Raw genomic sequence first — 22720 nt, 5'->3', positions numbered from 1 at the left:
ACTCCTTACTTTGCATATGCATGTCTTTACTTTCCGTTGCTATACTCATATACTTGCATGTGTAGGGTGTGTTTGATTTGCTAAGATTATCTCCCTTAGAAATCAAATAATGTATTCTAAACAGAAAGGTCATGAACATGTTTCGCAAGCTTGTGAGAGGATGAAATTAATGATTAGAAATTCCCCTACTCATGGTTTAAACGTGTGGATGATTATCCAAAACTTCTATGCTCGACTAAACACAATATCTAGAAATATTCTAGATTGTGTCGCAGTTGGTAACTTCATGGACGTGACCTTGGAATAGTCCACCAAACTTCTGGACAACATCATGGCCAACTATTCTCGATGGCATACCGAAAGAGCTCCCATTAGTAAGAAGGTAAATTCTGTTGAGGAAATCGCTACTTTGAATGAAAAAGTGGATGCTCTTATGAATTTCGTTGTTAATAAAAATTCCCATGTTGATCCTAATTACATTCCCTTGTCCCCTTTGATTTAGAAAAATCTTAATGTCATTTATGTGAATTTTATCTCGCGAAATAACCTTAACAACAATGCATATAGGACTAATTTCAATGCTAGGCCATATCCCGGTAAGCCCTCTAGTGGTTATGGTAATTATTATGGAAATTTTTATGGAAATAATTCTACAAATAATAATAGGTTATCCTCTGATATTTAAAAAACCATTAAATAATTCATTAATTCTCCAAAAAAATCAATGCTATGGTAGAGGAAAAGATGCATATGATCGATACTTTGGCTATGAACATGGATAGAATTGCTCTTCATGTACAAACTCTTAAAAGTAAATCTTTTCCACCCAAGCATGATTTTAATGAGACTATTAAATCTATCCAAATATCTATGAATGAATGTAGGTAGAGGACCGCTAAGTTGAAAGCTAAGCCGGAATTCCTAGAAAAAACTCTCCACTCGGTTTGTACCGAAATCATGATGAAGATCTTAAAATGATTGGGACTTATCCAATTGAATCTTTATTTAATTCTATGAATTTTAATTATAAAGGGACTGGAGATGAGTAAACTTTAGTTAGAGAACGTCACATTTGCTTGGAGGGTGATGATTCTAATGCTAAAACTGGAAAAGTGGGTTTGGAGAGGTCAAAACTTTAACTAGTGATGTGCCCACTATCTTGGATTATATGGACTTAAATTATGAAAGTTGCTATTTAGTAGATCGTATTTAATTTTTCAAACCATTCTTATCTCACCCAATGCTTATGAACAAAAAAAGGCTTTCACTAATCATATAGTGGAAATGATGATAAAGGCATATGATGAGAAACTTGAACATGAAGTTTTTATTCCTGGAAAATTGCATGATGAGAAACTTGAACTTGAAGTTTTTATTGATGGAAAATAAACATAAATAAATACGAATGCAATGCATTGTGTGACCTTGGTGCTAGTGTTTCAAAAATACCGAAATCTCTTTGTGATGTGTTGGGTCTCACCAATATTCAAGAGTGTTCCCTAACACTACTAGGAGAAAGTCTAGTAGTAGCACTGGATTTACCCATACCAGTAGCGTTGTTCGCAGAGGTACTGCTAAGGCGCTACAGCTAAGTTTTAGCAGTATCGCTTTTCCAACCAGCACTACTGATAAGTATAGTTAGTAGTAGTGTTGTATGAAACATCGCTACTACTAACTATCTGTAGCGTTGCATTGTAACAAGCGCTGCTGCTAGATGCCCACCAGCGCTACTACTAAGATAGGCGATTTATTCTACTAATTCCTACTTTCACATATTTATTCCTCCTCTACGTATTTGTGTTGTATTTTTGCATGCTCTATATAGTAGTTTCGTCATATCATAGTAAACATACATTATTCTCATCATATCATGCACATACAGTAGTCTCGTCATACCATCATCATCATCATCATCATCATTATCCAACACACATATCATCACATCTTGAAAAATAGTGATACACAAGCCATGGCACACCCATGAGATTCATAATCCCTATCTAAATAATGATGTAGAAGAGAAGAGCGATCAGCATGAGCAAGTGCGCGACTATGTAGTACTTCTTGAGGCACCGGTTTCGCTCCCTCTCTTGCCGTAGCATCCACCTCAAGTAACTCTTATACGCTTCGGCTCTGCTGTCGAACCCTATGTGGCTAGCGGTCGGGTACGTGTCAACCTAGGCCTGAGCGCCTGGCCAATGGTCGTACACTCCTGGAACCCTCACAATGAATAAGACATACCAGTCCTTCCCCATCTCAGATCTATGTACCTACATCGTAAGTTGATGAATAGAATGATAATATGCAACATAATGTACTTGAGAAACAAAAAGAGGCATAGTTAGCAAAATACAAGCAACCTATAGTAAACATAAATAACTAAGTTCCTCATACACAAACTAATTAACTAGAGCGATGTACGCTAGTTCATAGAAAGACAGTAGTACTAATTATAAACACACATTGTCACCGTCAATCACTACTCCATGTCGGCGCTCCAATCTTCATAGTTAGGGATGAAGGACCCGATCTTATTGAAAGGATTCAGTTCTACACGCTAAGCGAGTAGCAGGTCTTAGACATTCTCTCGCCTCATTGGCCCATGAAAGAAAATCCCTCCTTTTTAGACGGCCTGCTTCATGATAACGTGGGCAAGTTCACACTATATGTGATAAACTCATCTCAGATTCGATGATCCGGTGTCCTTCCTATGCTTGTGGCCCAGTTGACAACCTCAGCATCGCCGGAATTAGCTAGCATGTGAACATGTTGATTATCCCTTCTGTACTCGATCATGTGATGCATGAGGTAGAATCCATCAGCCTTACTATCGTTCGGTTGCTGGATGCAGCAGAAGTTGGTCTTATGCGTGTAAGTCGGCCCTTTATTCTTGCACTTTTCACCTGGATATATCCACAAGTAAGGCTGAAGGTTAAAATGGCATTATGAAGAACACTCTTTATGTGTGTGTAATCCTTTTTCTTGAAGTTCTTCGCTCAGTCCAAGTACAGAGCATGGGAGTATTGTGGGTACAAACAAATGAGTACAGCACCCCCCCCCCCCCCGGTGTGCAAAATAAGTACACCTCAAATTAGCCTCCATGCTTGCAAAGGAATGATCAAAACTTATGAAAGGATATCCGTGGATAACTTACGTGGGATGATAAGGCAGGAGAATTGTTTCCTTTTCCTTATTAGAGATCATGAAGTCGTTGATGTACTTGCTAGCATAGTGACGGTGCTCTTTGAAGGCTGCCAAGAAGCTCTCGTTCATATAGTACAGGTCCGCGACGCAGATATATTCTATGTTCTCGCACCTGATGATGTAGTTGAGATACAAAGCATACAGGCATATGAACTGAAAATCCATCTTTTTCATGTGGAACATGTCGTAGATCTCGTCAAATCATGGGATGAACTTATCCGTGGGCCATCTATCGACATATAAGCTACCACCCAGAACCTGGACCGCGTAATTTGGGTATCCTGGTTTTTCGGAGCTGAGAAGTCTTTTCTCTATGGCCGACATGGATATGCTCCGCACCTACGACACATATTCTATCTACCTCCCGGGGCTTCAAAGGCGGGAGGCTGCTTGAAGCAGCTCTCGCGCCTTTAGAGCCTTTCCTGTCCGGTCTCCTCCTTTGCTTCTTGGCGGGTGGTGGTAGTGAGCCCACCATACCTTTCCTAACCACCACCCCCAGTGTCGCGGGGCTAATTATCACTGGACGGCCCCGTGTTGTTCTTGCTGGGTAGAGGCGGCATCCGGAGGTGTCTCGTGTGAGGATCGCATGAAAGGAGACTTTTTGCAATCAGCCATAGGATGTTCGGGCTCCAGCAAATCACGCATCATCAAGTCATCTCCATGCTCATAGCTTGAGTAATAGTCCCGAGCATCGTCATAGTCGGCATTGATATACTAGTGAGGGTCATCAGCATCCTCCTCCATGACATCATCAGCATTTGCTTCTTCGTCGGGGGTGACGTCCTATGCCACTAATGGAGGCTCTCCCTCGCCGTGTCGTCTTCTATCACCTGCCACGATAGGTGCAGGTAATTGGGTAGGTGGGGTGGAATTCATACCTTGTTGAGGAGTTGTCGTTGGTGTGCTACCGGGCTCCTCGAAACGAAGTGAGTCTTCGGCCGAGGCAAGAACCAGCTCTTGCATTAGCCAATCCGTTTAGGGGTCTCGTCGTCATCGACTGGTGCGAGAAGAGGCAAATCCTCAAAGCCCGCTTTCACACTGGCCACATAAACTTTGAAGGCGCCATGGGGCATATGTCAGTTGTGGAGCATGCGGTTGCTGCGGCAACAAAAGTCCTTCCCTGGCGCGTAGGAATTCCTCTTGTTACTTCTCTGATTTGCGTTGGTGTTTTCCTTGAAGAGGAAAGGGTGATGAAGCAAAGGAACAGTAAGTATTTCCCTCAGTTTGAGAACCAAGGTATTGAACCAAAAGGAGGGCCTCGTCAAGTCCAAAGTACTTGCCCAAAAACAAACAACTTGCACCCAACGCTTCAAAGGGGTTGTCAATCCCTTCAAGATTGTTTGCAAAGTGAGATCTGAAGGCGGAAAGTGCAATGAAGTAAAATGTGTAAGGCTGAAAATATGGTGTGGAGTAGACCATGGGGGCCATAGTGTTCACTAGAGGCTTATCTCATAATAGCAAATATCACAGTGGGTGAAAAAATTACTGTCGGGCAATTGATAGAACCGCGCAAAGTCATGACGATATCTAAGGCAATGATCTAGCATATAGGCATCACAATCGAGACAAGTAGACCGATACTTTCTGCATCGACTACTATTAGGCCACACATTGACCTCTATCCAGCATGCATCTAGTGTATTGAGTTCATGACGAACAGAGTAACGCTTTAAGCAAGATGACATGATGTAGAGGGATAAACTCAAACCAATGATGAAAACCCCATCTTTTTATCCTTGATGGAAACAACACGATACGTGCCTCGCTACCCCTTCTGTCACCGGTTGAGGTCACCACACGGTATGAACCCAAAACCAAGCATTTCTCCCATTGCAAGAATCATAGATCTAGTTGTCCAAACAAAACCCACAGGTCGAAGAGAATTACAAGGATATGAAATCATGTGTCACAGCCAAAGTTTGCCTTGCTTGCCATTGCATTCATGCATGCATTCAAATCAACTTAATACATTGGGGGTGATCTACAATTGGGAAGTGATCAAAACCCCAATGATTTGATAAATTGACAACAAGGCAATAAAAATTAATACCTTAAAGGGACTAACAAAATGTTCCAAATACTTGGCAAAATAGTGACATAAAATAAATTTGTCAAACCAAAATTTTAAGTCACAGAAACATTTTTGAAATGGAATTTTGATTTGACCAAATAGCTATTTGGAATGGAATTATTTTGATTCCTTCTATTTTAAAGTTTCAAAAATGTTGAAACTTTTATGTGACATTGGATATTATTATCTCTGTCACATAATAACATTTTAGGGTTTTATTTTTTGGTCAAACAATTTATTTTAAAACCTAAATCTAAATGCCATAAAGAAATAAAAGAAAAATAGGAAGAGAGAGAGAATTTACCTGACGCTTACCTGCAGGCCCAGCCCACCAGGGGCTCCCATGTCATCTTCCTCCTCCTGCTAGTAGAAAGAGGAGAAGATGAGCACGGGGCTGGCCGCGCCACCTCCTGCTCGTCGTGGCAGCCTCGGCTCGCCTCCTCCGCACCAGCAAACCCCCCCCCCATGCCTCTCTTTTCTTCCTCCGCCGAGCCCCTCCCTCTCTCTCTCCCTTATCTCTCCCCCTCTGCTCTTTTTCTCTCGCCATGGCCGATCTTGGCTCGAGCAGGCCGCTGCTGTCCACGCAGCCCCGACCTCCCCTCGCCCGTCTTCCGTGCCCAATAGCTCCGTCTCGTTGCCCTGCTCCTCCCCGTCCAGCCATGTGACCAAAACAGCTCCACAACGCCCACCCAGATCCCTTCTTCAACCTCCGGCCATCAAAGGCCGCCGTCCTCGATTTGCGGCCATCTGCGCCTCCCCGAGCTCGCCCTGTGCCCCCTCCGCATCGCTGTGAGCCCCTGCGTCTTTTCCCCCTTTCCCCGTGACCTGTTCCTCACCGTAGCCGTCGGCCCCCTGCTGACCGTAGCCGCCGTGGCAACAGACCTCCCCAGCACCTCAAACCTGCCGGAATGGATTCGGGAGAGCCCCAGCTCCATGTAGCTGTCCTCCGCCGCTCGGTTGGTCACCGGAGGGAGTTTTCCGGTCACCCTCGCCGCGTCGAACCTTGCCGGCGTCAAGCCGCCGGTGGGTGTGGCTTTTGACTGGAGGATTTGACCTCCCAGGGTCACACACAAGTGGGCTTGGCCGTGACAAGTTTAAGCTAATCACGAAAGTTAATTAACTAACCTAATGACACACTGACAGTGGGCCCTACGGCTCCAGAATAAGAATTAAGATTAACTAACTATGTTAATTTAATTCTGTCACTGACGTGTGGACCCCACACATCAGGGTTTGACCTGGACCGGCTGGTTGACCTGCTGACGCAGGGATGACATCAGCCTGACGCAGTAATAGCTTTCTCTGATTTTAATTAATTCCAGAATAATAGCAAAACTTCAAAAATTCATAGAAAATAAATATAACTCAGATGGAAATAATTTATATATGAAAAAGTATCAGAAAAATCCAAAGAATCTGATTATGGCATTTTCATGCATGTTTGAAAAAGTTAACAACACCAAATAGGCAAAATGATGAATAGGGTAAATTTAATAAATAGTTTGGAGTTGGAATTTGATACTTATTTGAATTCCACTTCAATTGTTATGACCAAACATTGGTCAATGCAAATCAGTACCTCAAAATACTAACTCCATACATGTTGGAATAATTTGTTATGAGCATCAGGTCGAATCAATTATAAGGGTATTTGGAAAGATACCCGGCTTGAGGCGATGTTTGGATCCTAATTCAAACCAACTTCAACTTAAGAAATGATAGCCACATTAGCCCTGCCACTTTTCATTTCATCTCTTGAGCATGCATCATAGTGTTGCATTTCCCTGAAGTAATTGTTGTTCTTTCTTATTTGTCGGTGTTGTTTCCCCTCACTAAACGATGTTTCCGACGATATGATTGTTGACATTGATGAAGACTCATTGCTATCTTCAGATGCGTCAGGCAAGCAAAACCCCCTTGAGCATATTGAAATAAACCCACTCCCTCGCTCCTGCTCTCTTTTACTGCATTAGGACAAACACGATTCAACTGTACATGTTATCGGTAGTTGAACCCATTCCTCTGCATGACCTGATTTTGTCACCGTAAATAGTTGAAACCACTTAGCATGAGTAGCAACTGCTTGAGCCTTGTTGTGCTTAATCATCCATGCTTGTTTACAATGCCTACTATCCTTAGAGTCGTGTCGGGTCTGATCCATCTGGATGATGAATCAGAACGGTTGTGATCATGTTCTACAGTGTGAGAGTAAAGGTGTGAATCTGATTTTGTAAAGGTAGTGATGAGAGGCCATGTAGGAGTACATGGCCGGTTGTCTCATTGGGACCGTCCTTAAGAACTGAGTTATGTGTATGTTATCCAAGACAAGATACTACCATGCATTGGGCCCTGAAATATGACCCCGCTCAGCTTATTAATTGCCTAGATCTCTGTCCAGGAGTTGCAATTAGTTTCTGGTGTTTGTAGGAAAAGTGTTGGCCACCGTGTTTAGCTCTGCCCGACGGGGTAGGCTTCTTGGCGGTAGATACATAGTGGCACGGTGTACCAAGTGGCACCCGGATGGTGGGCTTGGGAACCCTGCGCGCATCGTTTGGGGTCGTAGAGGAAACCTCGGCCGGACTTCCTTGCGGGTTCAGTCTCAAATAGGCGATAAACCTGGACTAGGGTCTTGTGTGGTTAACGGTCGTGGCCGACACCCACGCCAGTGCTTCGGCTTGAAGGTTGCCAAGATGCATGACGTGCATATGGTGGTAAGTGGTGGGAGCATGTGTGAAGAAGTATACCCCTGCAGGGTGATTCAATCTGTTCGAATAGCCGCGTCCTCGGTTATGGACTACTTGGAAACATTACGTGGTACATAGACAATTTAAATGGATACTCTAAAACATGCAAGATAAGTGTGAGTGCGATGGAAGGCCTTCTCGTAGGGAGGCGAGAGTGGATCCATAGTGGTGTATTGAATTGGTGAATATGTGGACTCGTGTGCGCTATCCCACCTCAAAGAAAGAACTTGTAGTCGTAGTACAGGTTAGCCAAGCGTCAGAGCTGGCTTGCTGCAATCAAATCCCACAATCCTTTCATTGAAACATGATGCATATGTAGATAGTTCTGATGTAAGACTTGCTGAGTACCTTTGTACTCACGGTTGCTTTATTTATGTTTTGCAGAGAAGACTTAGACTCATTTAAAGGTTCTACGCGACGTGTTCTATGTTGATCGGAATAGCTTGGGAATCCCAGACAGAGGTCTGGCTCCTTTGGTAGGGTCTTAGTAGCTTTCAGGCTCTTCCAGCCACTTTTAGTAGATGTCTGTACCCAGACATGATTTGCTTCCGCTTGTTGTTTGTATGACTTGAGTGTCGGGTACAAGACCCCTGTTTGTAATATCATACTATATTGACACTTATGAGTCTTTAATAAATGCTTGAGTCATAGAGTTATGTTGTGATGCCATGTTGTATCTACACATATCGTGCATAATGTGTGTATGTTTGAAATGCATTATATGTGTGGGATTCGACACCTAGTTGTTTGCCTTTAGTAGTACTCTTTACTGGGAAATGCCTCTTTGTGATTCCATCGAGCCTTGGTAGTTTCCTACTGCTCGGAACACATTGATTGACCGGCATGTATCCTTCTTTGCTGCTGTGTTTGTCCCCTCGGGGAAATGTCACGCAGTGTAATGGAGTCCTTGTAGCTTGCTACGACTCGTCTACACACGCTGATGACCAACACCTGCTTTGCTGGGTTATGTATGCCTGTCCCTGTACGGTTGTACTGCTGGGGTTTATAACTAGTCATGTCGACCCAGGTTCTTTGTCGTTTGAACGCTAGCAACATATTCATATACGTGAGCCAAAAGACGCAAACGGTCCCGGCCAAGGTAAGGTGGCAGCCGTGGAGTTTACCGTGCGTGAGGCCGCAAAGTGATGTGATGTGTTACATGCTAGGTTCTTATGACTCAGGATCGGGGTCCCGACAGCTTTGGTATCAGAGCTTGACTGCCTGTTGGATAACCAAGCCAAACTGGTCGATGTTGAGTCTAGCAACTCTTTAGTTATATAAAGGAATTGTTTGTGGAAGGGAACGTAAGATCCTTTTTACACCTTTCCTTGTGTCATTCTTATTCTGAGTCACCCTCTTCTTTATTCTACGGGGATTAAGAATTAGGCTTTCCCATCTATTCAATAGGATAACGAATTACTATGTTGGAGACTTATAGGAATGTTGATATCTTCAAGGATCAGTGTCTCCATAAGAAGTCAATTGTTATGTTGTTAGTTTTCTTGCAGGTTGCCTCATATTTCATGCCCGTACAACTGTTATGTTGTCCGAGTTTTCCAAAGATCCCAAATAGTCTGATGCAATTGCAAATTCCCTCCTCCTGATCTAATGTCTTTTGACCGGACAAAGCACACTAATAATTGTGTTGAGGTACTTTATTACCTCGATGTTTTGTTGAAGTATTAGGAAAACATGTTACTCCGAAAATACCCAATAGTCTAGATGTGTGGTATGTCTTCCAGTGTGATAGTTCTGGCCATCATTTTCGAAAAACATCTCGTGATGTTAAATAGCTTGTAGGTACTCTTTTTCTGGGTCTTTGAGTCCAAGGATCATTCTGGTCATCTCTGTTGGTAGTGTTGCTAGTTCCTATATAATGATTAGTAACCTTGTTGAAGCTCCCAAGGTTCATGGTATATCATTATTCCAACACCATGAATCATCTTTGGCAGAAGTTCTCCGTGAATTAAAGATCATAACAAGAGTGCTCGTGATGAGTTCTCTACTCCATATTGTGATTCTGCCTACTCCGCTCTTCTGCATGTGTTATCTGGAAGAATTATGTTGAACTCTTTCGACATTCTAATCCATGCATCCATAACTCAAGAAATCATGTGCTCTTGAGTTGGCCCTATCTAGTTGTATTCTGACCTTCATCCATGAGAGGATAGTCAATAATAGTTGTGCATTCGTGTCATTAATGTATTTTATTTTGTGGTCTGTCAAGTTGTTCTATTCTCGGAAGACTGGGATAAGCAAACTCCAGTACCACATCCATTCCTCGGATTGGGTCAAAGTAGTTGTATTCCGCACATCGAAATGCTAAACCAGCTTTTGTTCTGTTCTATCTTGGAGTATTACCCTATTTTTGTCAAGAGTGTTATGAGAATTGCACCATCTCTTATGAGCTCTTGATGTAGCGATACTTCTCGCTATCATTGTTCATCCCTCGATTTTCGTGTTGGTTGTAACCGGAATATCGACATGTGAACCATGATGTGTGAAATCAATACTCCTAGCAATGTTATTGCTTGGTAGCTAATGGACAATAATTTCACTCTTATGGTGATGGTGATTGAATCGTCATTCTAAGATTGACCGTGCTACCTAGTCCATGTTTAATGGTGCACTTTTCGATCGATGGGTTAGGATTGTGTCAATCCCTCGCTCTATTGATCACATCATCTTGCCCTGAAAAGCGAGATTGTTCCCGAGCTTAATAATATATCGGTGGTTCGTGATTTCCGAATATCTTCTCGGAAGTATTACCAGGTTGTTTCCTGACTGTTATGATAGAGCTCGTGATCAAGTTGGTTTTTCTATAAACCAACCCCTTCTCCAAGAATCCGTATTGGATACCCTGAGCTAGTTGGTTAAGCTAAACAACAACTTGGAGAGTTGGAAGATAAAAGCTTCGCCTAAACTTAGCTCATTTAAAAGGGATAGTTCTTCCTGTTGTGGGAGTCTTGAAGAAAGATGCTATTGTCATCGGTTGATTCGTGTGATCAATTGTTGCATATATTATCTTGTTCAATTTTGATTTGAGCATGGGCTATTGCCAAATCAAACTCAGAACCAAAGATTTTCGTAGGGGTGTCTTACTCATGGTTTTCTCTGAGAATACACCATTATATTCTTTGATCTGATCAATGCTATTATCTTGCTCACATAGTTGTGGAAATCCATTTATATGGGTATCTTGATGAATTGTTGTTGAGCCCATCGGCAACATTCTCATTTGTTCCATGATCTATGTTGGACATCAAGCTAGTGCTGGAACTTTGTAGACATTGTCTTCGTGTCTCATGCACGAGGTATATGTTAGGTGTAAGAAGTGAATTCCTCTAATTCATGTGCATTTGATGCAAGTTGTCGTCGTGAATTCGAGAAAAGTTAATTTGTTTTCTTCGGAATCATCTCAAGTCAGTCATGCACGTGCGAAGTATTCTATGGTCTGAGAGATTAGCTACCTCCATTCCATATGTATCTCCTAGAACACCAAGCCACTCATTGATTTGTTCAAGGAAAAGAAGTTAGGTGTCATCCTGAAGGGCCCAGACGGAGTTGCACATGGCTTCGATATCCGCAATGATGGTTCCCAAATCAGAACTCAGTAGTGTTTTGTTGTTTGTAAGATTTATATGTGTTCACAGTTGTCTTGGGCAGTGTGTTCACGTGGGTCTTGCAATCCAGCTCATGCTTTGGAGTTGTCTTCCATAGTTCCTTCCCTAAGAATCTTGCAACGTTATCCCGTCGATTTGTGTTGCAAACTTTCTTTTCAGACATGCTGAGTCTCAAGCATCGTGGCACCAACCGGAGCTGAATCTCACGCAGTTATAATGGTTGAACTTTCCCCAAGAATTATAATATTGGTCTCTATGTAACCCGGTAAAGTGATGTAATGGCTAACACATCTAGCCAGAAGACTTGATATTCTAATATCTTGTATCAGCAATCTTAGCCATCTCCCCGTGAGGTTTTGTATGACTTATTTTGGAAGTTGTTCCTCATGGACTTCCTTTGATGTCGGGACCCCGATCCTAAGTCATAGGAATCCAGCCTGTAACACATCGCATCTCTTTGCGGTCTCACGCACGGTTAACTCCACGGCTGCAGCCTTACCTTACCCGGGACCGTTTGCGTCTTTTGACTCACGTATGCAATAGTGTCGCTAGCATTTCAATGTCAAAGAACCCGGATCGACAAGTCTAGTCACAAACCAAAGTGGCAGTACCGCACAAGGACAGGCATACATGACCCAACAAAGCAGGTGATGGTCACCAGCGAGTGTAGACGAGTTGTAGCAATCTACAGGGACTCCATTACATCGTGTGACATTTCCCCAGAGGGGACAGACACAGCAGCTAAGAAGGACACATGCCGGTCAACCAATGTGTCCGGAGCAGTAGCGAACTACCAAGGCTCGTTGGATCACAAAGGGGCATTTCCTTGTAAGGAGTGCTACTAAAGTTCACGACTAGGTAATCGAACCCCATACATATCAAGTACGACACATGTACACATGGCATACTGATATGTATAGATACATGGATGGCATCACAACATAACCATAAACATACAAACTTTATTTAAGAGGCTCGGAAGAGCCACACACATAATATTACACATTCAGGGTCTCACAACCCATAATAACAGTCATTCAGTTACAAGCCAGCGGAAGAGTTTAAAACTGTCTGAGTACAGACAGGTGCAACTAGAAGGCACATGGCCTGACTATACTACAGACCCAACGTAGGGCCAGATCGTAGCTGGGACACCAGCTACTCGTCGTCGTCGATGTCTACGAAGAACCCTCCATTAGGGTCATTAGCAACCTCTGCAACATTTATTAAGAAAACAAGAGTACGAAGGTACTCCGCAAGACTTTAGGATAACTAACTACTCATGCAATGTATCAACAAGGTATGGTGGGGTTTCATGCGGAAATCCAGCATTTGACTCGTGGCTAGACAACTTGCATTTTTAAATAATTTTGACAACTTGATTTCTCGCAGACGAGTCCACTAACACCACAACAATACACCATCGTGGAATCATCCCGTCTCCATACGGAAATGCCGTCCACGACACTCACGCTTATCTTGACAATTTTATGAGTAGCCATTTAAGTTATCTATAAACAACATATGTCTCCAAGTACTCCATATCCGCGGACGCGGCTATTCGAATAGATCATAACCCTGCAGGGGTGTACTTCGTCACACACGCTCTCGCCACTTATCGCCATGTGCACATCATGCACCTCGGCAACCTTCAAGCGGAAGCCCAGCGAGGGAGTCGGCCACGACCGTTAACCACACTAGTACCTAGTCCAGGTTTATCGCCTATCTGAGAGTAACCCGTACGGAAGTCCGGCCGGGGTTTCCGCCACGGCCTCAAACGATGTGCGCAGGGTTCCCAAGCCCACCATCCGGGTGCCACTTGGTACACCGTGCCACTGCCTACCGCATCACAGCCCACCTCTCAGGTCAGCGCTATGCACGGCCTCTAGCATGACTATAAACACCAGAAACTACTTGCAACTCCTAGACCGAGTACTAAGCGATTAATAAGTCGAGAGGGTCAATTAAGTATCCCAACGTGTGGTAGTATCTAGTCTTGGATTACATACACGGAACTCAGTTCCTAAGGACGGTTCCAATGAAACAACCCGCCATGTACTCCTACACAGCCTTTCACCGGTACCTTTACCAAATCAGGTTCAACACACAACCTTTGCTTACCGAACACATTCTCACAATTCTGTTTATCTCCCAGATGACAGACCATACACAACTCTAAGCATAGCATGCATAGCAGGATAAGGCACATCATGGCTCAAGCAACTACCAGGTATGCTAGGTTGCAAGGTTCGGCTATTTACTATGACAAGGATAGGTCATGAAGAGGAAGTGGGTTCAACTAACGTGGCAAAAGTAGTTGAAGCATTTGATCATGTGCAATAAGTAAGTGCAGGTGCAAGAACATGGGATTTATCAGAATGATCAAAATGGTTGCTTGCCTTGTTGCTCAGAGGAGTGACAATATCCGTCAGACGGATCTTCGGTGGAATCCGGGGGAGCGGAGCCTACCGAAGGGAATGACAACAATCAATAACAAACATATGCAATCAAGATGATGCATGAGCATGGCATGAGAATGCAAGGTGACAAACTAATATAGTTAGCATATATTAGGTTTGAAGTTGATTTGAATCATATTCAAATATCACTTCAATCGAGGTATTCTCGGATACCGTTTTAATTGATTCGACCTGACGCTCAGATCAACTTGAGGTTAACATGCATGGGATGACATGTTAAGTGTTTGATCATGTTATTCATAATGAAATTTAAATATTTTCCAAATTACATTTATAAAGTATTTATAAAAATTTACTTATTCATTAATCTACATGTTTGGGTTTTGTAACTTTTTCAAACATGATTGAAAATAGCATATTCAGATTCCTTGAATTTTTCTGATAGTTTTTCATATACAAATTGTTTTCATTGGATTTACAGATTAATTTCTATGAATTTTTGAAGTTTTAATCATTTATGGAATTATTCTTATACTGGAAAATCCTTTTACTGCATCAGCATGACATCAGCAGGTCCAACTGGCCGTTTAAAGTCAAACCTGACCAGCGGGACCCACTGGTCAGTGTCTCTGGTCAGTTTTAGATTAAAATGAAACTTAATTAGCTGATTAATCTTACTAGAGCCACATGTCAGTGTCTTATTAATTTATCTAATTTATTTTTATTATTTCTAAACTATCCAGAGGCTGGCCCCACACGTCAGTGGCTCAGGCCAGCTGAGTTCCACCGGCGGCGAGGTCGTCCTCGCCGGCGGGGAGCCTCCGGCGACCATGAGAACGGCGGAGGGGCTCGGAAACGGCGCACAAGGGGCCAAACTCCGCGTGGAGAGCACTAGAGGAACGACACTTCTCCCGCGGGTTCATTTTTGCACTTGGTTGGGGCTGATCTGGCCGGAGATGACGCCGGCGACGAGCTTGGCGGTGGCCAAGGTTCGGGCGTCATCGAGGTCTTTGATACAGAGGGAACTACGCACAGGACTCAGCTCCTACAGCACATACGCGATAGCCTGAAGCTACTGGTGGCCTCAGAAGGACGAGCTGATCACCGGAGGGCTACAGGCGATGAGCTCCTGCGGCAGATCTCATTGGGCTCCGATGGAACTAGGCCTAGAGGAGGGGATCGACGGGGAGATCTTGGGGGAAAGAAGCGCGAGCTCACGAGGAGTGCAGTGGTGGCGCTAGCTTGCTCGGGGACGGCCTAGAGAGGGAGAACGCCGGCGACAAACTTCGGTGACCCGAGGAAGAAGACGACTGCGTCTCGTCGTTTCACTGCGTCTGGGCGTCGGGATCGTGGCTAGGGAGCTTTAGGGAATTGCGGCGGAGCTATTGCGCGGCTCAGAAGGAAGGAGGGGAGGCTAGAACTACGGCGAGCTCGAGCTCTGCTCGGGCTCCAATGGCGGCAGAAAGAAACGAGGCCGAGGGGGAGAATGAGCACTGGGATGGATAGGGACGGGCTCGGGGAGCTTATCCCCGTGCTTGCCAGCGCGAAGCGGCGGCCAGGCAGGCGCACAGGTGCGTGGCCGCACCGGAGTACGCGGCAGCCTCTCTTGCTGCCCACTGGTGGGGGAGGAAGACGACAGGAAGGAGATGGGCCAGGCCAGGTGAGCGTCAGGTAAGGATTTCTCATTTTCTTTGTGTTCTGTTTCTGTTTTAAATACTGAAATTGATTTACTAATTATTTCAGCTCCCAAATAATTTGTAAAAACTATGTTAAGCACCCTAGAATATTTGTTGGAATATTTCCAACCATTCCTAAAGTTTTCAACATTTTTAAAAGTTTAAAGTTTCTAATTTCAAATTTAAAACTTGAAACCAGTAGCTTTTTGCATTTATTTAAAACGCATAAAGTGTCAAGAAAAAGGTTTTCTTCATTGCTTATATACTTTCATGATTTATCAGAAAGTTTGAACTTTTCTTGAGGCCATTTTGGGTTCATTGTTTTTAACTAGTTTGAATTTTCCCTCATTTTGAGAAGTGGCTAGGGTTTTAGCATTTTCCTTCATCATTTGCTTTGTTCTTGTTGAGAAATTCCTAGATGCAATGCAAAGAAAACATGAGCACAAGCTAACTTGCTTAAGGTGTCAGGGATGTGACAACTCACCCGCACTCAAAAGAATCTCGTACCGAGATTTAGAAGTCGTCGGGAATAACGCAGGATACTCAAGTCGGAGAGGATCCTCTCTTTCCCAAGTTGCCTCCTTTTCAGAATGATTTAACCATTGAACTTTAAGAAACTTGAGGTTTCGACGTCGAGTGGTACGCTCAACTTGATCAAGAATACGCACGGGGTATTCTCGGTATGAAAGGTTATCTTGGAGATCAAGCGTTTCGTGGTCCAGTTCACGGATAGGATCCGAAAAGCAACGCCTGAGTTGCGAGACGTGGAAGACATCATGAACCTTGGAAAGATGCGGAGGAAGTTCCAACTGGTAGGCAACTTCTCCTCGTTTGGCAAGAATGTGAAAAGGACCAATGTAACGAGGAGCCAACTTGCTTTTGATGCCGAATCGATGGGTACCCTTCAAAGGTGTAACCCGAAGGTAAGCCTTCTCGTCAACTTCAAAGGTCACAGCCTTATGATGACGATCATATTGGCTCTTTTGACGAGACTAGGCTGTTTTCAACTTTTCACGAATAATGCGAACCTGCTCTTCTACATCCTGGATCATATCCGGGCCAAAGTGTTGCCTCTCTCCGGTTTCTGACCAATTAAGAGGTGTTCGACATCTTAGTCCATAGAGAACTTCAAAAGGGGCTTTGCCCAAGCTTAATTGATAACTATTGTTATAAGGGAATTCGGCGAATGGAAGGCACTTCTCCCAATTCATATCGAACGATATAACACAAGCTAGGAGCATATCTTCTAGAATTTGATTCACTCTTTCTACTTGACCACTTGATTGGGGATGGAAAGCAGTGCTAAAAGATAAGGGAGTCTCCATGGCATTCTGAAAACTTTCCCAGAAGCGAGAAGTAAAGATACTCCCACGGTCCGAGTTAATCTCCAGGGGAACACCATGAAGAGACACTATACGAGAGACATATAATTCTGCTAGCTGGCTAGGTGTTATACTCTCACGAACGGGAAGAAAATGAGCCACTTTGGAAAGACGGTCAATGACCACAAAGATAGCATTATTTCCTTTCTTGGTCTTGGAAATCCGGTAATGAAATCCATACTGACTCTATCCCATTTCCAGTCAGGAATAGCTAGAGGTTGAAGGGTACCAGCAGGCCTTTGATGTTCTGCCTTAACTCGACGACAAATGTCGCAGTTAGCAACGAACTCAGCAATTTCTCTCTTCATCCTAGTCCACCAGAACCTCTGGCGTAGGTCCTGATACATCTTAGTACTACCGGCATGAATGGTGAGAGGAGAATCATGAGCCTCCTTAAGGATTAACTGCCTTAGATGTGGGTTCTTAGGAACCACTAGACGATTCTGGAAGAACACAACACCTTGATCGTTCATGGAAAATTCTTTAGCGTCTCCGCTAAAGATATTCTCCTTGATCCGTGATATACCCTTGTCACGCTTTTGGCCAGCTATAATTTGATCCTTAAGAGTAGGCTTCGCCACCAGGGTAGAAAGGAATCCTTGAGGAACAATATAAAGATTCAACTTCCGAAAGTCCACATAGAGATGTGGTTGACCTTGTTGTAGCATCAAATTGTTACAATAAGATTTACGACTTAGTGCATCGGCCATAACATTGGCCTTCCCCGGGGTGTAAGTTATCCCTAAGTCGTAATCCGAGATCAACTCAACCCACCGTCTTTGCCTGAGATTCAAATCCGGCTGGGTGAAGATATATTTCAGACTTGGGTGATTAGTGAATATTTCGCAACGATTAACCAGAAGATAATGTCGCCAGGTTTTTAGTGCATGGACCACAGCTGCAAGCTCAAGGTCATGTGTGGGATAATTATCCTCATGTGGACGCAACTGTCGAGATGCGTATGCGATCACATGACGATCTTGCATGAGAATGCAACCTAATCCTTGTCGTGAGGCGTCGCAATAGATAACAAAGTCCTTAGAAAAATCTGGTGGTAGCAACACAGGTGCGGAAGTCAAGCGTCTTTTCAGTTCCTCGAAACTATGCTCACACTGTGGTGTCCACTCGAACTTTTTATCCTTCTTGAGGAGTTCAGTTAGAGGCTTTGCAACTTGGAGAAATTCTCGACAAAGCGGCGACAATAGCTCGCTAGACCAAGAAAACTCCTAACTTGCTTAACCGATTCAGGTTGAGTCCAATCAAGGACAGCTTTAACTCTCTCGGGATTGACAGCAATACCCTTACCAGAGATTACGTGACCTAGATAGGTCACTTCTGGTAACCAGAATTCACATTTTGGAAACTTGGCATAAAGGCGATGCTCTCGAAGTTTCATCAATACCAGCCTTAGATGCTCGGCATGTTCTTGTTCGTTCCTCGAGTAGATGGGAATATCATCGAGGTATACCACGATGAATTTATCCAAATACTCCATGAAGATTGAATTCATCAGACAAGAGAAGGTGCCTGGGGCATTGGTTAAACCGAAGGACATGACGGTGTACTCGTATTGGCCATAACGAGTAACAAAAGACGTTTTTTGAATGTCCCCGTTCTTGATCTTTATTTGATGGTATCCCAACCTCAAATCCATTTTGGAGAAGACTGAGGATCCAGCGAGCTGATCGTACAGGTCGTTGATCTTGGGGAGCGGATACTTGTTCTTTATGGTGACCAGATTAACTGGTCGGTAATCTACAACCATTCGATCCGTTCCGTCTTTCTTCTTGACGAAGAGGACGGGGCAAGCCCAAGGAGAGGAGCTAGGACGAATGAAGCCTTAATTCAAGGCCTCATCTTGTTGCTTCTTAAGTTCGGCTAGCTCCAGGGGTGCCATCTTATATGGTCTTCTGGCTATTGGGACAGTTCCCGGAACAAGATCTATCACGAACTCTACATCTCTGTCAGGTGGAATTCCTGGCAGTTCCTCTGGAAAAACATCCGGGAAGTCACGGACTACCGGAACGTCTTCAAGTTCCGAAAGAGGGTTGGCATTTAGGGAATAGAGTTGGCATTTGCCAACTCGAGTAGAGACATTTACTATCTCAGCCGAGGGATGGGTAAGCTGGACATTTCTAGAATGAGTATCAATCTTGGCATAGTGAGCTGACATCCAGTCCATGCCCAAGATGATATTAATATCCGAAGATTTCAATGCTATCAATGAGGCTAGAAAAACTAGCGTGTCTACTAGAATTTCATTGTCATAGGTTATCCTAGAGGTTTGCCATTTACTACCAGGAGTTTGGACAACCAATGGAATTGGCATATCACAAAAAGACATGTTATGCAACTGTGCATAACTTTCTGAAATGAAGGAATGAGAAGACCCAGTGTCAAAGAGAACGGACGCTGGGTGATGATTAACAAGAAGCGTACCCAGCATGACGTCGGGATCCTCTGCAGCTTCTTCTACTGACACATAGTTCACACGGCCACGTGGAGGAGTTGGCTTCACATAGTAAGCTTTGCCCGACTTGGCTTGCCCGACGGACTTTCCGGGTTGCTTGGCACCCACATTTTGAGGACACTCACGGGAATAGTGCCCTGGTTCTCCACACTTGTAGCATATCACTTGGTTGGCACGTGGTGCAGCATTGCTAGCTAGACCACCATAAGTTTTTGCTGGAGGGTTGGCCTGATTCGTCTGAGGCGCCATGTAGGATGGCCTCGGAGTGTATCTTGGCGGCAGAGAACTATTTGGAACCCACAGCCTGCGTTTTGGAAACGCGGAACCAGAAGACAAGCCAAAGTCATGGGAGTGCTTCCTTGTGGCTTCAAAGTCAGTATGACCAGTCTCGGCACTGATCGCCTTGTTGACCAGGGCTTGGAAGCTTGCACACTCGTGGAGGCGCAGATCACGATGAAGCTCAGGGCTCAGACCCTTACGGAATCTTGCTTGATTCTTGGCGTCAGTAGACACCTCCTCTGTTGCATAGCGGGCGAGGTTACCGAACTCACGGCTATAGGCATCCACGGTCAACTTGCCCTGAGTGAAGGCACATAACTCTTCTCTCTTTCTCTCCATCAGGCCCTCTGGGATATGGTGCAGACGAAAGGCTGCACTGAAGTCTGCCCATGTGGCTACTGGTTCAGCGGGACACATAGCTTCAAAGTTCTCCCACCACAGATTGGCGGGTCCTTCCAGGAAATACGCCACAAAGGTCACCTTGTCGGCCTCAGACACATTCGCAGAGCGAATCTTGTGTGAGATGTTGCACAGCCAGTCATCAGCGTCGAGGGGATCGACGGAATGATGAAACTTTGGAGGATTCAGCTTCACAAAGTCGTTGAGGGACACTGCAGCATTCCTAGGCTGACGAGCCGTATTCCGCTCAATACGCTCTAACAGTCGGTTGGTCTCCCTTTTGTTTCTCTCTGCCTCAAGCATCACTTCCGCCACAGAGGCCGGGTGAGGCAGGTCTTCCTGCGACGCTTGACTACCCTCGCCTTGCTCATGACCAGGGGCACGGTTCAACCTGGTGAACACCATCCTGACAAACAAACTCACAGCTTAGACCAATATCATATCAATACTAGCTATGGATTAAGAATGTACTGAACACACGGAATGCAGAAATGAATATCCGAACAGCATGGTAACAAGCAACTGCTATATATACACCATGGTTCATACACACCCTTACATAGTTCAGTACAACCTTAACCGAAGAGCAAACTACTGAAATTATGAAACTACTCATCAGAGGCTTACAAGCTTCCTATACATTATTTATCTAGGCCTCCGGAATTCATTTCACATTACAGGCATACTTCACAAGTCACGCAGGACTGTGAACGTACGGCTACTACCATACTATCCTTCCGCTCACAGCTCAGGCATCCGCATAGAACATCTCATAGAGATTACCTCCATGACCTGGAAGCTCAACCTGCGGATCAGGAAACACTCTAGCCTGAGATCCCTGGGATCCATAAGGACACGGAAGTGGCCTTGGTCCCCTGACTGGTTGTAAGAGGGGTCCCTGAAGAGGTGTGACTCCTCCTATAGCTGGCCAGTCAACGTGGGCCGGAAGATGGGTCCTAACAGGGTTCAGCATCTCCATATCTCCGTACCCTGTCTGGACTACCGGTGCCAGCTGCGTCAAAGCCGTCCACAGACGGGCACGGGTAGCATAAAGCTCCATGCGGAGAGCACGAGCATCCCTGTCTCTTTTCTCTAGCATCTCAACAGTGGACTGCAGTAGTGAATCCTCCATAGAAGAATCAAAATAGACTCCACTGAGGTATCCCTCTTCACCAGGCTGAGAGGCCGGAACATAGCAGAACTCCGAATTCTGCAGCAGTGCATGTCTCGCTCTCATAATGGTCAACATTGAATAGGCAGCATCTTGTACTGCCATGTCAATAGTGACTCCCAACCCATAGGACCAATGGATTGGCTCCTCAGCTCCTAGGTAGTCTGGAACCACCCTAACAGTGTAGATGTACTGGCTCTGGTTGAAGTCTCGGTATTGTTCCTCCACTGTGTACTCGGGGTACCAGCGGTAACCGCACAACGACATCACCCTGACCAGCACGGCCGTATGACCCGGTACATCAATGCACCTGGTCAAACGTACCACCTGTCGAGAAGGACGACCAGGCATCTGTAAATAGAGAGTAATGCAAAAGCATTAGAGCTCCGAATGAAAAATTGGGCAGCATAACGGCTGTAAATGCTCAAAAACAAATTTTGAGACAACCCAAAATGGAATAGCGTAACCACTCAACTATCAAGTTCAATTCTATGATCATCAAACTTACTGCCTTTTTCCTAGGAATGAAATAAACCCAAATATCTCTTGACCCGTAGTCCTATAATCTACCGATCAGAAACACGAGCCTAGAAGAAGATGAGTAACCTAGTCCTTAATTCCCGCAGAAAAGACGAGGATGACCAGAATAGAATAACTTGAGAAGAGAAGAAGATTCTTACGTTCCCTTCCATAAACAATTCCCTTATATATAACTAAAGCAATTCTAGACTCAACTTCGACCAGTTTGGCTTAGTAATCCTACAGTCAATCAGGCTCTGATACCAACGATGTCGAGACCCCGATCCAAAGTCATAGGGATCCAGCCTGTAACACATCGCATCTCTTTGCGGTCTCACGCACGAATAACTCCACGGCTGCAGCCTTACCTTAGCCGGGACCGTTTGCGTCTTTTGACTCACGTATGCAATAGTGTCGCTAGCATTCCAATGTCAAAGAACCCAGATCCACAAGTCTAGTCCCAAACCAAAGTGGCAGTACCGCACAAGGACAGGCATACATGACCCAACAAATCAGGTGTCGGTCACCAGCGAGTGTAGACGAGTCGTAGCAAGCTACAGGGACTCCATTACATCGCATGACATTTCCCAGAGGGGACAGACACAGCAGCTAAGAAGGACACATGCCGGTCAACCAATGTGTCCGGAGCAGTAGCGAACTACCAAGGCTCGTTGGATCACAAAGGGGCATTTCCTTGTAAGGAGTGCTACTAAAGTTCACGACTAGGTAATCGAACCCCGTACATATCAAGTACGACACACG

The sequence above is a fragment of the Hordeum vulgare genome, chromosome 1H (genome assembly GCF_904849725.1).
Source record: "Hordeum vulgare subsp. vulgare chromosome 1H, MorexV3_pseudomolecules_assembly, whole genome shotgun sequence".
Classification (NCBI taxonomy): domain Eukaryota; kingdom Viridiplantae; phylum Streptophyta; class Magnoliopsida; order Poales; family Poaceae; genus Hordeum; species Hordeum vulgare.
The sequence above is the reverse complement of the archived record's forward strand: the minus strand, read 5'-3'. Positions refer to the sequence as shown.